Source organism: Erpetoichthys calabaricus, chromosome 7 (genome assembly GCF_900747795.2).
Source record: "Erpetoichthys calabaricus chromosome 7, fErpCal1.3, whole genome shotgun sequence".
In the NCBI taxonomy this organism is placed as follows: domain Eukaryota; kingdom Metazoa; phylum Chordata; class Cladistia; order Polypteriformes; family Polypteridae; genus Erpetoichthys; species Erpetoichthys calabaricus.
In genome coordinates, this window is record NC_041400.2 from 65,617,646 (window position 1) to 65,640,961 (window position 23,316).

Consider the following 23,316-nt stretch of genomic DNA (forward strand, 5'->3'; position numbering starts at 1 on the left):
TGCGCTAATGTGATGTTTGCTTTCTTTGTTTTGACACTTTCGTTTTTTTCTGCTTTCATATTCTGTATCTTGCTCTGCATGTGTTTCGTGCCTATGTTTTTTTTGAGTCTTTTGAATTCCACTGTTTTCATTATCTCTAACCTGCTCTGCATGTGTTTGGCCCCCTTATTTTTTAACCTCTTTATGACATTTTACTTTGTTTTCTACTCTTTGTCTTTTATTTCTGACCTCACTTTGTCCTGCTTTTTTTTCAATGACACCTGGTCCGTGGTGATTATTTTCCCTTTTTTCAAGTAATAATTTCCGTTTGTTTGCGCTACTGCGATCTTTACTTTCTTTTTTTTATACTTTCTAATTTTCCTGCTTTCATATTCTTTAACTTTCTCTGCATTTGTATCGCACATACATTTTTTTGAGCCTTTCGAATTTCACTGCTTTCATATTCTTTAACTTTCTCTGCACGTGTATAGCGCCAGCGTTTTTGAACGTCTTTATGAAGTTATACTTTGTCTTTTAATTCTTAGCTCGATTGGACCTGGTTTTTTTCAATTCCACTTGTTATTACTGGTTATTACTTTCCTTATTTTCTGAATTTGCACCTAGATTATTCTTTTTCTTTTTTGCATTTTTTTCTCACCAGTGCTTTTGAGTCTCTTTTCTCCACACTGCTCTTTCTTCTTCGCTTAGTCGTCGACGTTTCATTTATAACGTATTGTCCTTATACGCTTTATATGTGCTGAGAGCCCTGGATCTGTGTGTGCTCAAATCCTTTACATGACTGAGTGTTTTGCTGCCCGGGGTCTTATTTGATATTGGTTGTAAGTAGGGCGTGTCTTGCAAGAATCTTATGTTCTACGTCCCCGCGAGACGCTCCGTGGCCCATCTCTTTCGTCTTATGGGTCTTTTAAGTGTCTTCCGTGATCTTCACGTGAAGATCACGTCTCATCTCCCTAGTCTTTCTCTTCCAGGATTTTTTTTTATAATAGAGAGATAAATATAGCAAATTGTACTTACCCTTTTTGACAGAGAAGGAAGAGCTGTGTTAGGAGCTCCTGTGAGCCGGTAGCTTGCAACTGTGCCTGAATGTCCCGTGGAGCAGAGCCATGCAGAGAAATACTACAACACTCCTAAAAAAGCTGGTGTTCTTGTAATGTGGTAGTTGGAGGATGAATTAAACTTATCTAAGGTGTATGTAAAAATCTAACGGTTGAGACCCAAAGACAGAACAAAAATTTAATTCCTCACTACTCCAGATAGGCTACAACTGCCAATTCAGCACCAAAGGACTTCTGATTAGCTTTATATTGAGCCCCTTGGAGACACCAGAGTTCTCATAGCCTTTTATTTTTCTAACAGATGCATCTAAAAAGCAATGCTATCCCAGAGTACTGATGATGCAAGCTTCTTTTTGTCAATCATTTAATGATATTTTAGGCACATTATTATTTGATTGAAAAATAAACCATTAAACTGGATTGAGTTTTTTTTTTCATTTACAGAGGCTAAAGTGTCCTGCATAATGACATCAGGGGATGACGGTCAGAGCACACAGTGTCTATGAAAGTATTTAGTCATTTCATCTATTTATCTATACATATTAATAAAAGGCAAAGCCCTCACTGACTCACTGACTGACTGACTGACTCATCACTAATTCTCGAACTTCCCGTGTAGGTGGAAGGCTGAAATTTGGCAGGCTCATTCCTTACAGCTTACTTACAAAAGTTAGGCAGGTTTCATTTCGAAATTCTACGCGTAATGGTCATAACTGGAACATATTTTTTGTCCATATACTCTAATGGAGGAAGCGGAGTCACGTATCGCGTCATCACGCCTCCTACGTGATCATGTGAACTAAAAACAAGGAAGAGATTTACAGCACGAGTCAAACGCGGGAACGAAGGTAAATGACGTTAATTTTTGACTGTCTTTTAATACAGTGTAAGCATACATATTAACACGTGCAATTAAACGTGTGCATTTACGGGGTGATTTCTCAGGCTTAAAAGCTCGCCTTTTATCAAACGCGGGAACAAAGGTAAATCACGTTCTTCATTGTCTTTTAATACTGTGTAACCATACATATTAATACATGTGCAATTAAACGTGTGCATTTACTAGGGTGATTTCTCAGGCTTAAAAGCTCGCCTTTTACTAAAAAGGTAAATGCAAAACTATTTTCAATCATTCTATGATCTGCTTCTCACAACTGAAGGCACCGTGGCTGATGTTACGTCACTTGCTGTCCAACCATAAGCTTTACCTGGTGGTTAACCGGACACTCACTTCACTCCCTTTCGGGAATCGAAGCTCTGAGATTTTCTTTTGTTCTTAATTAAAATTTAAAAGCAATACTTCACCGCTGCTAAGCCCCTCTAGCGCTGATGTCCGAGATTCAATTACCGTAAGCAAGTGCAGTGAGTGTGTAATTACATTCACGGCATTCGTAGTCTGATTCACAATCTGATTGTATGGGTGGTTACCTACGAGGTAACGCTTATACTTGGCCACCAAGTCAAGTCGAAGTGATCACTCGAGTAAACGCAGCTTCACAAAAAAACAGATCCTTAACAAACTCTTATTAGTATATTTTCCCTCAATTTAAAAACGTTTTATTTTCTTCTTAATAAAAATTTAAAAGCGGTACTTCGCCGGTGCGAAGCGCGTGGATTTGACCGACTGACACATACATACATATTCATGAGTGCAGGTACTTCGGAAAGAAAGCACCGTGTAAACCTAAAGTTTAAATTAAGTTCATACACCTACAAAAGGTTGCCATTCATTTGAGGCAAGATTGCTTTTCTTCTGTACAACTATACGTTGCATTCTCAAGAGTGTGCTTGCACGGCTTCAGATATATATGTATATATATATGTATGTCTATATATAAATATGTAAGCTTATAAGTACTGCCTTACTTCTCTTTAAGAAAGGAAGATGTAATGATACTTGATTTAAACGATTCCATGTCTTCCTGGGTTTGCATAGCTTATTGTCAATATCTTTACACCTGTTTTTAACACTTATTTACTGAAACGGGCTTTCATGAAAAAAGTTAGGGCTTTGCTACAGGATACACCCTCCACATGTTAAGCAAGTAAAAATAAAATATATATTTCTGTTTTATTTAAACCTTTTAAGTTCGTATGCATAGCCCCATTTGGCTGTTTAATTTTTTTTTTTCTTTCTTCAGTAATATTTAATCTCCTTAAAGAAAAAGAACATATCCATTTTACTTTTTTTGTACCTCTTTAGTAATATTTTAGTGTAAAAGGATAACCAGTATTTAAACCTTTTATGTTACTTTATACATTTATTTTACACAATGTTGAAAAATTAATAAGAAAGCTACATATTTTGGCAGCTGCTGCTTTCATTTTCGATGAAATGAAAAAAGCTCTCCAAGAGAAAACGTCAATGAAGAAGAAACAGTTTGCACTATCTAAAAATCAGAAACCCTCATTTATAAAAGTTTGCTGCAGATGACTTAACTGAAAACAGATGAATAGTTCCTATGTGTATAATACATATTTATCTATTTGACTTATGCCTTTATTCCAGCAACTTGCAACATCTGAGGTACAATTTGTTACATTACTTTGGTCTTTTGCAGCACAGCCAGGTGAAGTGACTTCCTCAGGGTCACACAGTGGTGTCAGTACCAGGATTTGAACTGTCAAGCTCCGGGTTTACTGAAATATTACTGAACAAAGAAAAAAAACGAAAACGGGCAAATACGGCTATGCATACAGATGTCCATCCGTCCATTATCCAACCTGCTATATCCTAAATACAGGAGCCAATAAGTACATATGTTTATATACAGTATATATATATATATATATATATATGTGAATGTATGTATGTATATATGTATGATGTATGTCTATATATATATATATATATGTAGATATGTAAATTTGTATATGTATATATATGTTTATGTGGATGTGTATATGTGTATATACGTATGTATATGTAGATATGTGTATATGTAGATATGTATATATATATATGTATATGTATATATATGTTTATGTGTGTCTTTGTGTGTATATTATACTGTATATATAAAAGACAGCAACACTCATAACAATGACAGCACAATTACATTGACAATCATATTACGTTATTTTTAAAATGTTTCCTTTTTTTTTTTTCATAACCTCTTTAACACACTACTTCTCCGCTGCGAAGCGCGGGAATTTTGCTAGTATTTTATAAAGGGCTTTACAGAGTACACAAGCATACAATTCATGTGTTGTATTTATATTTTTAAATACACTATGTATGTAAACAAATAATGTGAAGTAACATGTACCAGGACCAATGCGTCATATTCATGGCCCTGGGGCCGTCTAACACCGTATCCCAGGACTTACATCTCACCCTATAGAGCACTCTGCCCTTTGTACATTGTTATTTAACAGTACTGCGCATAGAACATTAGGTTTTACAACGGAAAATTCATTTTATTTTCCAGTAATGAGCTCTGCATATTCCTAAGCACTTTTTAAAGTTGCATAAATAGCACCTTTTGTAAGGCTCCACTATCTTGCCATGCACATTTTCGTAATTTAGGATATCATTTTTTGGGGGTGATTTACTTGGTCAATTTTGCATTCTGTACTGGACTTGTTAAAAAAAGGTTTTGTAGGCAAGTCTTAAGATTTATTCCCTTATATCTTGTAAAATGTTAATCCCAACTGATTTTAACCTGGGACCTAAACAAGCCTTAAATGCTTAATGCAGCTAGGCTGCTGGTGTCATATGATATCAGTAGCCAGGAGATCAAAAAGCATTTGCCTACTTGAGACCATAAAACCTGTGTTTACAAGAAGTTAAAACTTTTATACCTCTGGAGGCGCGCACACACTTTTTCCTTTTGCCTACCTTTATAAAGAATTTTAGAGTTACATCTCGGATTTGCTTTAGTTCAAACTGATTAGTGGATACTCTAAATGATTTTGCCAGGCATTGCTCTGTAATTTCAGACTATTCCCCTGTCTTCTTACAGGCTTTATTTGATAGAAGAAGACCATGGCGTTATGTTGTTTGCTCATAAACACTGTTCAGTGCTTTATTTAGACACAAGAGTTTTTAATGGAACAAGCATAGCCTTTTCCTAAGTCTAGGTGTGCAAAGAAAACTGAAAGATTTCTTTTCATCCTTCGCATTCGGAAAAAAATTACCACCTGAACAGAGGCGAAGCTGGAAAGTGAGGGGGGCCTGAAAACAATTGGATGGACAAATCATAAGTCTAGACCACAGGAAAGTTTTTTTTTTTTTTATTAATTTTATTGTAATCATTCGGTACATATAGATCAATTTTTACAAAAAATAGGATTGAAAACAAATCAAACCCCACCCCTGAGAAGGAGAGCATGGCCTAAGGAGTAAAACTTAAGGCTTGTAAACATGCCTAAATTATTGAGTTTAATAGAGCAAAAAAAGATAAATGGAGAAGAAAAAGAAATGCGGAAATAATTATTTCTTCTTATTCTAAAATATTATTGATTAGATCCTGCCAGGTTTTGAAAAAATTCTGTACAAGAAAGTTAATCACTCTTGTAGAACTATCATTAAAAACACGTTATAAATATAGTGAATCATTACTTATCAGTTAATACGAATAAAATGGCAAAAATCTAAAGATTAAATTAATTAAATTCACTTTAAGAAGGGAAATTAACAGCAACAGATATTCAATATACAGTATATTATGCATGCAAATATTATACAGACACACAAGGCATAACTATCAGGCTACAACAACTTCCAAGAAGTAATAGAAACAGCTTCCAAAAACGGCACAATTGCAGCACCTCATTCACAATAGCAAGTACCCTTCAGGAGCGTATGCATGCCCACCTTTGTTTTGCGACATTACTGATGCTCCATTAAAAATAAATGCCACACGCAGTGAAGAGTCCAGATTTAGTGGCCCTAACACTTCAAGGGTTTTCTCTGCAATGCCATAGACATCATATCATGTGTATCCACAAACCCAATAGCTCTTTCTTTAATAATGCCGCCATGAATGGATACACACAGCCACAAGCTCTCATTCTGGAACATCTTCGCATTCATCAGCAAAAATAGCATAATAGGTATTAGGAGATGCATGCAAACCTTTTTGAATTTTTTTGTAGAAGTGGGGAAGCAGCAGACTCCATTAAATCATTTTCTATATCAGAGCTTACTATTTTTGCATTTTTGGCAAGTTGTCAAGTTGATTCTTAATTATATATACTTAGTCAGCTATTTAAACAATTCCAAAAAAACACTTCCATGGCTTAGTACCTCATCAGCTTGTCATTGCTCACAAAATGGGATATCTTGTTTGGCACAGAATATTATGATGTCATGCATTTTAATATACTCTAGATTTCGTTCTACCAAAGATACTTTTGCTTTATCTCCGTTTAGTTGATTTACTGTATCTCTGTTTAGTTAATTTGATTGTGCTTTTTCCTTGATTTCTCTGCACTTGTCTGTAGTACTAGGGTGTTGTACCGTGTTAGCCATTATGAATGTAGAGAAAAGCCAAGCAAAATGACACCTTTTATTGGCTAACTAGAAAGATTACAATATGCAAGCTTTCGAGGCAACTCAGGCCCCTTCTTCTTGCCTGAAGAAGGGGGCCTGAGTTGCCTTGAAAGCTTGCATATTGTAATCTTTCTAGTTAGCCAATAAAAGGTGTCATTTTGCTTGGCTTTTCTCTACATTCAATCCATGTTGTAAAGTATTAAATTTTAGCATGAGTTTAACTTCCCATTCTTTTCTCTCTTGCTGTGTTTTGAAGTTGCCCAGTGGCGGCCCACTTCAACAGCCATGGACACTGTGAGAAGGACTTTAAGGTCACAGTGCTTATGGGCAACTTCAAAACACAGCAAGAGAGAAAAGAATGGGAAGTTAAACTCATGCTAAAATGTAATACTTTACAACATGGATTGAATAAAGACAAGAGTTTTATGGCCAGATATGAGGATTGTTTACATCTCTCAGAATGACAGACAACCTGTCTACAGACCCACATTGTTTTGAAAAACTCATTACAAACTTCAAAAGACTTTGTTGGACAGTTATCGTATCCAGAGATCTTGACAATACATTGTTCTTTTCTCTCTTGCTAAATTAACCCTAGCCTGAATGAATCTATTAATTTTTTACATACAAAATCTCTCATTTAAAGATTTACCAATGTTGTTTCTTGTCCTAGAGTGTGTATATAAACATAGGAAACTTCAGTTTCTGTATTACATCTTGCCTGAAGAAGGGGCCTGAGTTGCCTCGAAAGCTTGCATATTGTAATCTTTCTAGTTAGCCAATAAAAGGTGTCATTTTGCTTGGCTTTTCTCTGCACTTGTCTATATGTAGCGAGTCTTGCTTGTGTATTTATATACTGTATATGAACCCACTGCTTATAACAGACTCAAATGAAATGCTTCCAATCACTGAATCCATCTTTCACGAATGTAGTTTGCCAAGAAATGTTTACACATTTCACAAAATACTGCATTTTCTAATTGTACCATAGTCCAGCTAATTATACTTAGTATGCCAGCACAAGGAAAAACTGTGATTTTCTAAATAACAACATTGGTTGAGAGCTTTTTCATCCAACCCTGACACCTTGTATGCCGATGTTTAAGTACCTGCCTTTTCTGGATATTCACATTACGTTTGTGATGCTTATGCAGTCAGTGAGGTGTTGAACTCACTGCTTTCTAGTACCTTAGGCTTGAGATATATGGTAGGGTTTGCCTCATCCAACTTAGGTTTCTTTATGAAGAATCTGTTAATTTTATGTCGATTTGCCATTAATGGCAGGTTTCTTAAATTCACTAGAAGTGAATTCAGTATGGCAAAAATTGAAAGCAACCTACCAAACAAGGATGCATTAACAATGGGTGGGCATAAAATAATAATACCAATAGCAAGTCTTTACCAACAATATCAAAATTATTCATCTATGGATTTTTAGTATTCACTTTGCATTGACTGCAATGTCTAATCAATTAATCAAGTCTGAGGCTAGGGATCTGCACTGGCAATCAGAAGGTTGCCGGTTCCAATCCCGTAAATGCCAAAAGAGACTCTGCGCTGTATGGCCCTTGAGCAAGGCCCTTAACGTGCAATTGCTGAGCACTTTGAGTAGTGAGAAAAGTGCTATATAAATGCAAAGAAGTATTATTATTATTAAAATAATGACCCATAATTTGGGTGGGCCAGGCTTCTGAATGGGAGCTCTGGGCCCCCTGGGCACCCTCATAGCTTTGATCCTGCACCTGACAGCTACTACTCCTTTCAAGAACTAAAAATATACAAGCTACCATTTCTTTATATATAATACGCTACCATGGCTGTCAATTTGTCCAGGATTTTAAATCACCTGTAGCTCGCAAATTGTTTAACATATTGACCTGAAATTTGGTACACATACAGTATACCACGTGACCTCTACTGTCCGCTTTCAGGGTGATAATTTTTATTACTGTTTTTATGTTTTCACACCTACCACTTTCGCCGTCACTTCTCCTACCCCTTCATATCTTAAATCATTCTTGAGGCAAATTGAAGACTTAAGTGCCAGCTTAAGTGAAAATTAAAGAAAACATACTAAGTAATTGCAACACAAACACTGACTTAATCAGTTTTAACAAGAAAAGATGCAGATGGAAGAAGAAGAGAAGAAGCAGGCTGCTAGGGTGGAGAAAAGAAGAGCTGCTCAGGAAGCAGCAAGAGCATCAACCTCTGTTGCTGAAAGTGTGAAGCAGCAGCAGTAGTCACTGCACCACCATGATACTTATTACGTGATGTTACCTGCCCAAAAATAGGGCTGCTGTCACATACAGTACTTCTATCTTTCATTTTCATTTCTTAGTCTCAAGAGCTATTCCCTTTTTTAACCTACTTCTCAATTTAAAAGGCCTTGTCATCTATTTCAAATCTACTTTGAAATCCTTGACCCTTCAAAACATACCACTTCCTTGGATAGGATATTACAAGCGTAATAAATACGCAAACTCTCAAAAAAGGTTTGGGGTTTCTGGCCCCATATACTGTACAGATTTCAAATCAAAACAAAGAATACAGTCAGACATATGACATCCTATCATAACAGCAGACATTTTAGGTCTGGTGAAGGGACCATTTATGGGGTGGGACCGGAAACAGATGAATGGAATGCTGGGAAGAAACTGAGGTGCTGTATGGGAGCCATGATGTCATCAAGATGGGACTAGAGGAAGGGATGGAATGAGGAAGTGGTGGCGCGTGGTTTAGGGAACCTGGTCAAAGTTACGGTGGCGTTGTTTCTGTCTTTCTGTAGGAATAAAAAAGAGAAAGGTTAGTACCCCGCTTTTGTCCCCTGGCACGATATGTTACGTTGCTCGTTGGGTCTTTATACGGCTCCCTATGCACGCGTGCGTGACACTAGCCATTCGGAGGCCTTGCCCCTATTCACTTCTAGCCTGACCAGTAACAGTTATATCCCAATGTTTAACTTCTTTGTATGTGATTTTCCCATAAAGTGGACCTGACACATTAGAACTTTATTACTTGTGTTTGTTTCAGTGTGTCATAATTCTCGGTGCATGAAGAGGATTCTCCTGTTTGTTAATCAGCTGTGGTCTTTGTTTAACATGTGCGTAAGTAATACTTAATTATTTCAATGATTTGCTGAACTTTACTGTGGGTTAATATCAGTGTAATATTGCACCACAGCACTGTGTGCCTGAGTAATGCAATAAAACCCTTGTAAAGAGTTATTAGATTCAACAGTTGACCTCTGCCCAAGCCAGGGGCATGTATGTGGGAAAAAAAAATCTTTCTTTTGATAATCAGTTCCAGAGGGAAAGGAAGCTGTAAACTATGTTGCCCTCTGCTCCCACCTTCCCTCTCAGTCAAACAGGATACCCACTAGCCTGCTGACCACATGCTGGCCACTGTTACACTTTAGGAGTTATTGCTTGGGGTTCTGAAATGTGCCAAAAAGATACATACTGATAACATAGACATACATTTTAAAATTCACTTTGAAAGAAGTTTAAATTAAAACAAAGCTTTTTTGGCCTGCTTATGAAGCCAATTAGCAACTTATTCTAAATACTTTAGACTATAATGGTTATAAATAAAAAAAAGGAATTCTAAGTATATCTGACACATACAGATATGTTGTAAATCAAGATCCCTCCTGAAACATTAGAAGCATTTTGAAGTCAACAGGCCCAATAAGCTCTCCAATCCTACCCACCTAAAATCTCCAAAATAATATCAAGTTGAATGTACCACAATACTTAGTAAATAGTTAGCTCTCAGTCACAGGCTGATCCATAAGAGTTAATTTTTTTTTCATCATTCAAATAATTTGTTCTGATGTTGGAAGAAATCATAGAGAAACTCAATCCGAATCCTTATATACATACTCTGGAGTCCTTACCAAAGAGCGAAGGCTGCTCTTCTGCTCCAACACACCATGGATGCTAATCTTCCTCAGATTCAGCTTCTACTGTTCAGCCAAAATGCACCTACATGTCTGTGGTCAGAGGATCATTTGTCTACAGATAGATACTGTATAAGATAAATTATGATTTTTACTTTTTTCATATAATTTACATTGCAGATTTTTTAGAAAGCTATCATTCATAAATTTGCCGTATTACTCTTTATAATTTTCTGAATGTTCAATTCTCTTTCCACTATTCCTTGATCTTAATGGCTACTCTTCCTCTCTTCCCTTAGCATGAAGGTTTTTCCATGACTAGTTGTGACTAGAGATGAGCAAATCAGTCAAATTTACATTCATATACAGTTTCACAAAATTGATGCTAAAATTCCCTTTCCATGCAATTTTAAAAATGCAAAATGGGAAACTTACTAAAAACAGTTTATTGGGTTGCAAATTTGGAATTTTGCTCCCTAATGCCTCATTTACAATTCTACATTTACCTGCACGTTTTCCACAGCTGCATAACGCTGGTAATTCAGTATAATTAATTATATTTTATGGGTCTTGTTCATATCACCATGGCACTTTGAAAAATGTGACATTCCACATATTTTTTGTTCACTGGTCTCCAAGCTAAGGCTCTCAACAGATAACAGTCTATTCAGGACTCAGCTGCAAGAGCTCTTACCTAAACTAAGCATACAGAGGGTGTCACTCCTGTGCTTTTATCGGTTATTTTGGTTACTGATTTGTTTGCGTGTACAATACAAACTTTAACTTACCACTTACAAAGTTTTACTTGGTCTAACTGACACTTATCTACTTCACACTTACAGTCCTCCATGTGTACTCAGGTGCTCTGGCACTTGACTGTTGGTGGGCTGTCTGACCAAACTATCTACACAGGGATGTAGGTCATTTAGTGCCATGGCCCCCAAACTTTAGAATACAATACATTCAAGACAGCCCTTCCCATTCTTGCTTCCAGGAAGAACTCAAAACCTTTCTTTTCTACCAATATTTGACTTGTTTAACTTAACATTTATAGGCTTTTTTCTTTTTGTGTACTTTCTGGGTAGTTATTTTTGTGAAACTGAGGGTTTTTTTGTGTTTTTTGTGTCCTCCCGGCCATCTGACCTCATCACCAGATTCATCTTTAGAGACTTACCATATGTTACTACTAACTCTCTTTTAAAAGATTGTATGGATTTTTTTTTCATTGTGACTTATTCATTATTATTTTTACCTAATTTTATTTGTTTTTTTGTTCTTGTAGCTTTCTCTTTGAAATGCTTGCAAAGCACATTGAGCTACATTCTTTGTATGAAAATGTGCTATATAAATAAATGTTCTTGTTTGTCTTGACTTTATGTTGACTTTCAGAAAGCATTTGATGAGGTGTCTCATGAGAGTTTGGGCATCAAACTAAAAGAAGTGGGAATTCAGAGTGATGTTTGCAGATGCGTGCAGAATTGGCTCAAACACAGGAAGCAGATGGTTATGGTGTAAGGGATCTTATCAGAATTGGCTGATATTAAGAGTGGTGCACCACAGGGGTCAGTGCTAGGGCCGCTGCTATTTTTAATATGTATAAATGATTTGGACAGGAATACTGTATAAGTAACAAGCTGGTTAAGTTTGCAATTGATACCAAGATAGATGGACTGGCAGATAATCTTGAATCTGTTTAATCATTAAAGAAGGGCTTGGATAGCATACAAGCTTGGGCAGATTTGTGGCAGAAGAAATTTAATGTAAGTAAATGTAAAATATTACATGTAGGAAGTAAACATGTTAGGTTTGATTACACAATGAAAGGTATAAAAATCTCCATCTTATGAGAAGGATTTAGGAGTCATAGCGGACTTAACAGTATAAACAGCCAGACAGTGTTGAGAAACCATTAAGAAAGCTAACAGAATGTCAGGTTATATAGCATGAAATGTACAGTCCAAGTCCAAGGAGGTTATGCTCGAGTTTTAAAATGTGCTGGTGAGGTCTCATCTGGAGTACTGTGTGCAGGTTTGGTCTACAGGCTACAAAAAGGACATAGCAACACTACAAAAAGTCCAGAGAAGAGTGACTAGGCTGATTCCAGGGCTACAGGGGATGAATTATGAAGAAAGATTAAAAGTTCAGTCTGAGCAAAAGAATAAAAAGGAGATCTAATTGACATGTATAAAATTATGTGGGGAATTAGTACAGTGGATCGAGACTGTTACTTTAAAACGAGTTCATCAAGAACATGGGGACACAGTTGGAAACTTTAAAAAGTTTATATTCACACAGAGAACCACAGACACTTAGAATAAGTTACCAGGAAGTGTGGTAGACAATAAGACTTTAGGGTCTTACAAAACTCGACTTGATGTTTTATTAGAAGAATTAAGTGGATAGGACTGGCAAGCTTTGTTTGGCTGAATGGCTTGTTCTCGTCTAGATTGTTCTAATGTTCTAATATTCTAATTCTTTGACATGTTGATTTTTATTTTTGTTATTATTACTTTATTGTTGGTTTTGTATTTTCCTTTCCTCTTGTTAATACTATTTGCAGGAACCTTGGGATTGAGTAAAACTCTTTATAAATAAAACATCTACTCTATATTTTACTTTGATAGAAAAATCAGAATAAATGAGTACTCATTCTAACTTCTAAGGGAGTCTCTTTGGCATTGAAGGGTAAAGTTCATAAAAGCTGTGTGATGAGTAGTAAGCTTTATGGGACCAAGACATGGCCAATTAAAGAAGAACATGAAGCAATGCTGGAAAGAACTGAGATGAAAATGCTGAGTAATAAGAAAGGCTTAGTATTGACATGATAGGTGTGGTGCTGGGAAAAAAACAGACTAAGATGATTTTTTATGAATGGGGAGCAAAAGGAAGAAGATGATTAGGTGAAGAGGTGAAGCTAGAAGAACTGGAAGGGATGCAGCCCAGGAAGAATTCAAAGAACATATGGTTGGAGAGTGGCGTTGAATGAATGAAAAGAATGACTGTCACCTCAAAGGATGCCTGGAACCATGGAAAGGGGGATATAAAGATTTGGGGTGCAAAAGACTAATCTGAGTAAACCCAGAACACGGCCATTAAACCAGCCATGATGATGATTATCCATTAAACATTATTTTGTTTCTTTCTAAATTGCAGTCATTCATTAAAGCATATTTTTGAATACAAATATTCACACTGTAAAGAATTGTTCATTATAAAGATTAGATATGTGAACCCAATTTTGGAACTTGTTAATTCGGTTTAGGGTTGTGGGGGTGCCAAAGCTATCACAGCACTACTGAGAGCAGCTTGAAGTGGCATGTCAGTCCACTGTAGTGATGTTTACCCTTACTCACTCTTATCCGGACAAATTTAAAGTCACTAAGTAATCAAGCAGACATTTGTTTGGAATGAAAGAAAAGCCTGAGTATATGGAAAAACCAGCAAGTAGGTGGAAGCATCATGGAGGGAAAATTCATTTGAAGATCTGAGCCTAGCTTGGAGCTGTGAGGAAACAGATATAACCACCATGCTGGCTTCTAAGTTAGACAGCACTGTTATTTAGCTTCTGGTTACATAAAAAATAATAAATAAGTAAGAAGTTTAATAAGTACAGAATAGTGAAAAATGTGTGGTGCAATTAAATGTGTGAAAACAATAAAATTTCTGAATTCATAAGAACAATGAAATAGATTTATCTTGCTCAACTGGAAGAATCCCACCCCACTACTCTTAAGTCAGTGGGTAACCGATGTTCTATACTATTTGAAATTGGAAAAAAAAAAAAAAAAATTCTCATTTAGGGGATTTGTTCAGAACTTTTATAAAATATAACAGGATCTAATCAATAACAATTTAGAAAAAGCTTCCATTTTTGCTCCTTTTATAGAGTAGCTTTTGGTTTCTGGCTCCGCTCTCTTTCTCTTGAGTGGGAATTGAATTTTGGTTTACAAATTTAACTGTATGGAAAGTTATCTGTTTCTAATTAAAACCAATAAAATATAAAAAAAAGAAGATGGAAGATTAATATGCAGGTTCTTGACTGAGGAGTTAACATGACTCATCATTTTCATTAAGAGGTGCCTGCAATGACAAAGGTAAATAACTGTACTTACACTACTTCAGACTGCGCTGTAACACCAAATTCTTATCTGTTTTGTGAAATGAAACTTAATAGCTTGGGGAATGTAATAAGACATCAGGACCTGTTGGGCTGTTATTATTTTATTTAACTCTAATCAGAAGAAAGTCTTTTTTCTCTTTTCTGCTAAAAGCATCTGTGAAGAACATGTTTTATTGTTATTTCTCAATTTCTGTGACATCATTTGTCATATGCAAAGCTGCTTCCTAAAACATTCCCAGACTGCAAGATTGATTTTATTAAACTCAGTTGTTCCTTGCTTCTTTGACACGTTCCTCAATAAGCATTTAATTGTAAATTATTTTCTAAAAAGGATTTCTAATCAATGTAACCATTCTTTCAAAGTAATGAAAGCCATCAAACCTTCTTGTATATGGGATACAATAAAGGGATTTGTAAAGGCAACATAATTTAATTTGCCTCACGCAGCAGTTTTGCCAAAATTAAAAGAAAGTTACGACACTTGAATTCAAGCTCTGTCACTTCAGGGTGATTAAAACAGTATCTTTAATATTTGTATCTATCTATCTATCTATCTATCTATCTATCTATCTATCTATCTATCTATCTATCTATCTATCTATCTATCTATCTATCTATCTATCTATCTATCTATCTATAACTTGAATGTAGAAGTGGTGTGCTCCTACAAGTACTTGAAGGTCCACATGAATGACATATTGAACTGGTCTCACAACACAGAGGAACTACATAAGAAAGGGAAGAACAGACTGCTTTTTATTAGGAGGCTGCATTCCTTTAATGTGGGTAGTGACATCCTTCACATCTTTTATCACTCTCTGATGGCCAGAGTGTGTTGGGCTGGTAACATCACCTCAGGAGAGGCCCACCAAATCACCAAAATGATTAAAATGGCTGGCTCAGCTATGGGGCACACTTTGGACCCCCTGGAGATCATAGTGAAGGAGACAATTAAAACAAAACTGAGTATCGTTATGAACAATTCCGCACATTCTCTCTCTGACACACTAACACTGTGGACAATCAGCCAATGAATTATTCAGCAGAAGTGTGTCAAAAAACAATAACTGGGCTCCTTTAAACCAACAGCAATACGCCTGTTTAATGCCTCACTGAGACTGGGACTGCCAAATCAGAAGTTTTTCTATCTTTCAAATGGCCATTGTCTGTCTTTGACATTGTGCATACTGTAGAATGTGAAGTTATTATAAGTTAGTGGTTAGGTATCCCACACATTCTAAGTTATTGAGTATATCAGATACTGGGTAAATTATTTAAACATAAAGGGACATACTGTATTTATAAACTAAAATGAAGATTAAACAGAGGGTAGGAGGTGCTTCTCTATTGCTAAAATCCATTGCACTATGAGAAACCACTGGCGAGCCTCCTTAATGATCCTGGCATGGATCGGATCACAGAGCTTGTTAAAGTGAGGCAGCTGGTGTTGCCTCTGACTGATGGCACTGTATTCCTCTGCAGTTGCATTGCTACCATCATAATATATGATCTGTAAATAAAGTTCTTTCCTTGCATTATTTTACTCTTTAGTCTCTAATTTTTGATTCAAAGTAACATGTATGTGAAAGTTATGTTATGCCATCAAAAAACTTTTCATAGCCTTTCCATTTCAGGCTCTTACCTTTGTCATTGGGTATGTATGTGTTATCCATTAAAGCTATTTGTTAATCTTTCACCACCCAAACTCCCAGGCATTTGCAGGATCAATAACAGTTATCTACAATTTAAGAGGATTTTTTTAGGCAGCTTAACCTGTAAGTTTTGGAAACTTGATTTAAGTTGCTTCATTGTGTTTATAGTTTAGGTTGAGGTGTGGTATAACACCTAGGACTCTTGACCATAAACCATGTAGTGGTTGTTTCACTTCCTTTGACTTGAGAAAACTGCATAACCTACCTTTGTTATAATTAATGTATGCAAGCAATCATATTGTATTGTGGTCTTGCTTATTGCCTTGGCCAAATAATATATGATACCCTTTGCACTAATTTTCTCTTAGCAGTGTATGCTTTTGAATAGATATTGTCTCTAGTGCCACTGGTATGCATACGATAAATTGTTATAAGTTTATTTTAGACCTTTCTCATCATTCTTCTTTGAAATATTTACTAATATTTAATAATGTATTCATTAATGTTTCTACACTTCAACTGCTGATTGATATACTGTTTAGCATAGATCTTGTGTTTTTCTTTCTCTGTAAAGCACTCTTCATCATCAGAAAGGTGTAGCACACACTTCCTTAGATCAACTCTTACATCAACTGGGAAATGATCACTCATAACATTAAACAGTTTGCAAAAAAGTAATATAACATTTTAATTTAATTATGTACATACTCTAAAATGACTTTGTGCAAATACCAATCCAATTACTGACAGGGATCTCTTTTTCCATCTATATCCACAGATGCTGAGGTTTGCTCCTGATCCGAGTTTGTTCTCTAGTCTTTACCTTCTAGCTGGTGCTTAATTTCTTTCTGCCAAAATCTATAATATTCTCACTTCTTTTCTTTTCATAATTTCTTTTGAATTATAATGCTATATGAATGACTCGGTATCAGAGGATATTGCACATTTGCGAATTCAATTCATTTTATTCTTATTTGCCTAGTGAATTTTACTAACTGTGATCTTTTATAGCCCAACTATATGTGGCTTCCAAATTGTTATTTATAACTCTAAAAGTAAACTATGATCTCCTTTGTAAGAATGAATAACTCAAATGACATGGCTATTGACATGCCAGAGAAGACAGCTGCTGCTAAATGCATCATGTTTTGCCCAGGCTCCTGAAATAGATACAGGTTAATGTGCAGACCTATTGTTAAAGTAGAAGGCCTGTCCATTAAAGTGCATTTCCGGTCAGTTTATGTTCCTTGGAATGCATCTTTGGTTTCTTTTAGGATTGGGTCCTTCCTTGAGGGTATCTTTAGGGAGTGTTTCTGACCACAAATGTGATATGCTGTGCACTGTTTGGACTTGTGACAGGAAAGAAACATGGGCATTGTGGGTTGGTGGGAATTTGCTTGGTGTTTTTGTAGTGATTTCTATTTTGTACTCTTATTTTCTAGGGTGGGAATGGATGCCATTTGTGATCTGTTTTTAACTTTAGCCCTGTTATTTTGAACTCTTTGAGTCAATGCCAGTACACTACAAATAAGGATTATAAAGAATTCAACACACATACATACCAAGAAATTTGTTGTCAAAAGCACTTTCAACCTGTTTGCATGTTTTTAGTTTTTCTTCCTTGATCTTTGAGGAGGTGTATTTTTATATAGGCAAGGTTGGGTTCTACCAAAAAGAATCTGAATCTTTTCTGGGATAACTAGTGGTTGCTTCCTACCCAGCTTTACTGCTGCTCCCCTCCTTTTACATTTAATTTCTTGAGTCTTTGTATTCACGTTTTTTTTCTTTTAGTGGAAATCATCTTTTATCTATATAATTATTTTACATACAGTACTCTTCAGTACCCCATCATATCAATTTGTATTTTGGTTTAAAGTTGTAGGCATGGATGCAAATTTCAAGTGTTGATAAATCCTCATTTTGTTCATGTAGTTTAACAGTGCTTTCAGTTTTTAATGTCTTGTTCCTTCTTTTGAACCTGTCATTAACTCAGAGGCACAGATATTAAGATTTACTATAAGGCCCAGAAAATAATTACACACTTTATAACTATATGTGGCTTTTTTCCCCATGGTGCCTGGTCTGTTTGCAGCAAACCTTTAGAATGTAGCTACACTTTCTAATCCCTCACAATTCCCTTTTTTGCTTGTATTTATTTTTGGTTTTAGTGCTATTTTTGAAGTATTATTTTTATATTTGTATATAACTAGGGGGCTTTGCCCCCTGCTCATTTCACTTGCCAACCCCCGGGCCAGTGCTACGAGCTAGCCTCTTTGCGGTTCTGCCGCTCGTGTATGGAGATGCAGATGTACAATTTAAACAGATTTTAATTTTCATTTGAAGTGTTATATTTGCATCAATGCGATGTATAACTGCCTGTGACTGAATTTTGTTTCTTTCTCTCTATTAAATAAAACGACTTTTTCGAATATTTGGCTCTGAGATTTGTTAATTGTCTTTGCAAAAGCTATTCTAACGGGAAACTGTTAACATTTTAATACAAATGATATATCAAGATCTCCTTTATTGTCTAATGTTATCTGTGGATGATGTACTACATTACCTTTCTTGGATACATCCTTCTTTCTACAATAATTGGTGTGGTGGAAGACTGGACGGTGTTAACAGTTGTAGATATTCTTCGTGATATTGTAAGTTGTTGTTTTCATCTTCCACACGATCACCACCAACTGTTTCAGCACAGTCTATTGATATGCATTTAACCATTTTGCCGTGTTACCGATTGACATTTTTGGTGTAAATTCGTTTGACTTCCTTATTTCTAGGTGCTACGATTGCCCGTGTACTCATTTTTTCTGTTGATAACCCTACGTGATGAAATTCTTCAATTAAATTTGAACATAATACGTCTTCTTTAATTGGGAACTTAAAGTGAGGAAAATGTTAAAATTTATTAGAGCCGAGAGTGCAGTAATGGGGTCTGACAAAAAACATTCAGAAGACTGAGATGTGAGAGTACCGTGGTCTTGTTTGAAAATGGTTGATAGGAGGGCATGAGTTGAAAGAATCTCATGGCAATATTCTCATTTTGCAGGACTTAAAAAAATAATCTCCAAAAAGTCTCGTCTCCTAAAAAGTGTCATCGCGTCGAACGATTTTTTTTATATAATAGAGAGATTTCTATTATATTTGTTTATTATTTAATATTTGGGTGCTACCTATCATTCTATGTGCTGTCTCTTTATATGTTTGTCTATTCTTAATACTTTGTGGGTTGTGCATCCAGGAGGTGGGTCACCTGATGTCACTGCTGCTAGGTCCTCCCTCTGCCTTTATATTTGGTTAGAGAGAGGAACCCAGCAGTGAATCACTGAGAGCAGTTTAGAGATATTGTTTTTTATTGTTTTTTTTTCTGGATGTTTCACTACTGTTTTGGGATTTTTGATACTTAATAATGGATTGGACATGTTTGCCTCAGGATTGCCTTTTTAGGGGACTTTTTGCGTCTTTTTTGCATTATGCCATTTTTGGGAGTTCTTTTTTTCATTTATATAAATAAATCTTTCACTTATAAAAATTCTTTGTTGCCCTACTTCTATACAAACCAGACGTTTACAGTCACCCTATCCATTCTAAGGTCATGCAGCAGCCTTTACTAAAGTTCTCTTACTCTCTGTCTCTTTTATTTACAATTATTAATATTTTTAATATTATTAATTATTAATCTTAAGATTTGGCCCTGCCTATTTATTATACATTTTTGGCAAAAATGTAAAATTAAATTGAAGAGATACTGCTGACAGCACAGATCCAAGAGTTGGCTCATCTCAACTGCCTTTTGAACAAGCTGCGATTTTGGGTGATTGTAAAGTACCTGATGTTTACCTACATGAGAATGCAAGAGATTTCGAGAAACATAAAGTGTGATCTATTAAATATTCTGATATTCACCTGGTACCACCGTGATCACTGCCAACTAAGGAACTCCATTACACCCTACTGGAGTAACTGCTCATCTGAAGATGGAAAGGGCAAAAGGGTGAAGATAAAAGTTACAGGCTCATCTGAGGATGAAAGAGATACAGATCTGGAGTGAGGATAAAAGTAAAGTGGAAAGGATTAAGGATACAGACCTGGCCAGACTACCCCTATAATGAGAAATGTTTGATTGATTTTAGATAAGTTGTGTGAACAATTAAGTATCATAGTGCATTACTGTGAGTATAGGTACTATGATATTTTGTGGAGAACTGGCTTAAACCTGTTATTTGAGATGATATTCTGAAATTAAGTAAAAATTATGTGTGTGTTTCATCAGACTGAGTGGAAAAAGCAGGAGGGGGACTGGAGATTTATGTGATTGAGTACAATAAAATGAGTGATCCAGACAATGATAGTGGAGACTTAATTTGTGTTTGTTACTGCCCAAGGAGGTAAGTTGCATCATCCTGGATGACTCAACAACAGAAATGATTATCTGTACAAAAATAGTTGCCTGAATAGGCAAAGGCAGTCCAAAGCAAACAAAAGAAAAACAAAAAAAAAAACAGAGAGCAGGTCTTAATAATCCATAGTTCCACAAACATAATCAAGTACCACTGAAACAAGAATCACTCACCAACTCCCAAGTGCCTTAAACTAAACTGCAAGGGACTGTGGGTTGCCCTGCCTTTAGTGGGCTGATGACAGTCCCTTGTGGAGAAGGGAGGGTGGCTCCACCTATTGGGGAACCACCCACAAAACACATGGTACATACAACAAAAAGCTTAAAAATAAAGGAAACAACATATCTAACAGTGATAACATAAACAAAGAAACACAAAATAAACAAGAAAGACATAAAAATGGCATTTGAACCACATCCAGTGGAGGAACCCTGAAATACAACAACTACAAGCTGGACCTGCTCTATTCAAACGTTATTGACTTTAGATATAAACCTGTTGTACAATCTGAGCAGATCTGACTTTCTATTACTCCCACCTTCAACCCTGTTATTGGCAGCAGCAGCTCTCTATTATCCAAGCTAGAAGCTCTTGTATTTTATACATATATATATATATATATATATATATATATATATATATATATATATATATATATATATAGTCACAAAAATGAGACATAGTCACATAAAGGTTTGGGGCAGCCACCCGCATAATTTGTTCTCCTGGCTGCAAAGCTGCTTTCTTTTGAAATACAGCACTGATGTGCTCACAACCGAGTCCAAAACAAGACTGAGGAAATAGGGAAAAGGTGCAGGCTTTTAAGGGGGAAGACAGGAAGTGAGGTCATAAGGATCGGCCCATGTTCTTCAACCCTTGGTTCGAGCCCAGACGTGACATCACAGGGGCCGGAGCCGGTAAGGTCTCCATCCATTGGCTCGGTCCCGGAAGTGACGTCAAGAGAGCCAGGTGGAATCTCCCGGGAATGGTCTACAGGAAAGGGAGAAAAAAGAGTCAGTGCACTCTGCCACATCCCGGCATGCCTCAGAACTGCCTTCACTCAAGCCCTTTAGCTGCCTCCCATGCGCACATGTGTGACAATATATATATATATATATATATATATATATATATATATATATATATATATATATATACAGTAATCCGTCGCTATATCGTGCTTCGCCTTTTGCGGCTTCACTCTATCGCGGATTTTATATGTAAGTATATTTAAATATATATCGCGGATTTTTTGCTGGTTCGCGGATTTCTGCGGACAATGGGTCTTTTAATTTCTGGTACATGCTTCCTCAGTTGGTTTGCCCAGTTGATTTCATACAAGGGACGCTATTGGCAGATGGCTGAGAAGCTACCCAACTTACTTTTCTCTCTCTCTCTCTTGCTCTGACATTCTCTGCTCTTGACGGAGGGGGTGTGAGCAGGGGGGCTGTTCACACACCTAGACGAAACGGATGCTCGTCTAAAAATGCTGAAAGATTACCTTCACATTGCTCCCTTCTGTGCAGCTGCTTCGTGAAGCGACATGCTGCACGGTGCTTCACATACTTAAAAGCTCAAAGGGCACATATTGATTTTTGATTGTTTTTATTTGTCTTTCTCTCTCTCTCTGACATTCTCTGCTCCTGACGCACACTCCTTTGAAGAGGAAGATATGTTTGCATTCTTTTAATTGTGAGACGGAACTGTCATCTCTGTCTTGTCATGGAGCACAGTTTAAACTTTTGAAAAAGAGACAAATGTTTGTTTGCAGTGTTTGAATAAAGTTCCTGTCTCTCTTCAACTTCCTGTGTTTCTGTGCAAATCTGTGACCCAAGCATGACAATATAAAAATAACCATATAAACATATGGTTTCTACTTCGCGGATTTTCACCTTTCGCGGGGGGTTCCGGAACACAACCCCCGCGATCGAGGAGAGATTACTGTATATATATATATATATATATTATGGCTGGGCAAGTTATGGAGTTATTATTATGTTTTTGTTATTATTATTATTTTGAAAGTCCGTTGCTCACTGGCTTTGAATTTACATACAGTCAAACCATGGGTCACAGGAGGTATGGGATGTTTATCAGTACTGGCTTAGGATGGGCATCATCACACGTCTCAACCAATGATAGCATTTGGGGTAAGCCTAAGACTGCTGTAGCACTCACATGAACTGGAACATAAAAGAACTGGCGGGGACAGAAAAATGGAGAAAGGTAATGAAATCTTACATGGGCATTTTCATTTTAAATCTCTTCCAGACGGCGGAGTTGATAGAACTACAGTTATTTGTAACCACTGCAAAGTTGAATTTTCTTATCACTTAAATGCAATACACACCGTTGATACCAGCAAATCACCCACCCAAACAAACAGTGCAGGGAAGATTTGGCAGACTACGTTGGATGCAGCGTGTGGGAGAAGTATAGATAAACAAAAACAAGACAAGCTAACAAATGCCATAACAAAGTGGATAGCTACAAACCACAGGCCGATTAGTATTGTGGAAGATGTCGGTCTGAAGAACATTCTTAGGATCGAAACCAATGACGGCACGTATAAGCCTCCCTCAAGACGCACCATCATCACAAGAGGAATACACAAGCTGTATGAAAAAGAGAGGACGACAAAAGCGATGGCGTTACAACGTACAGCAACTAGTGCTCTCACTGGGGACT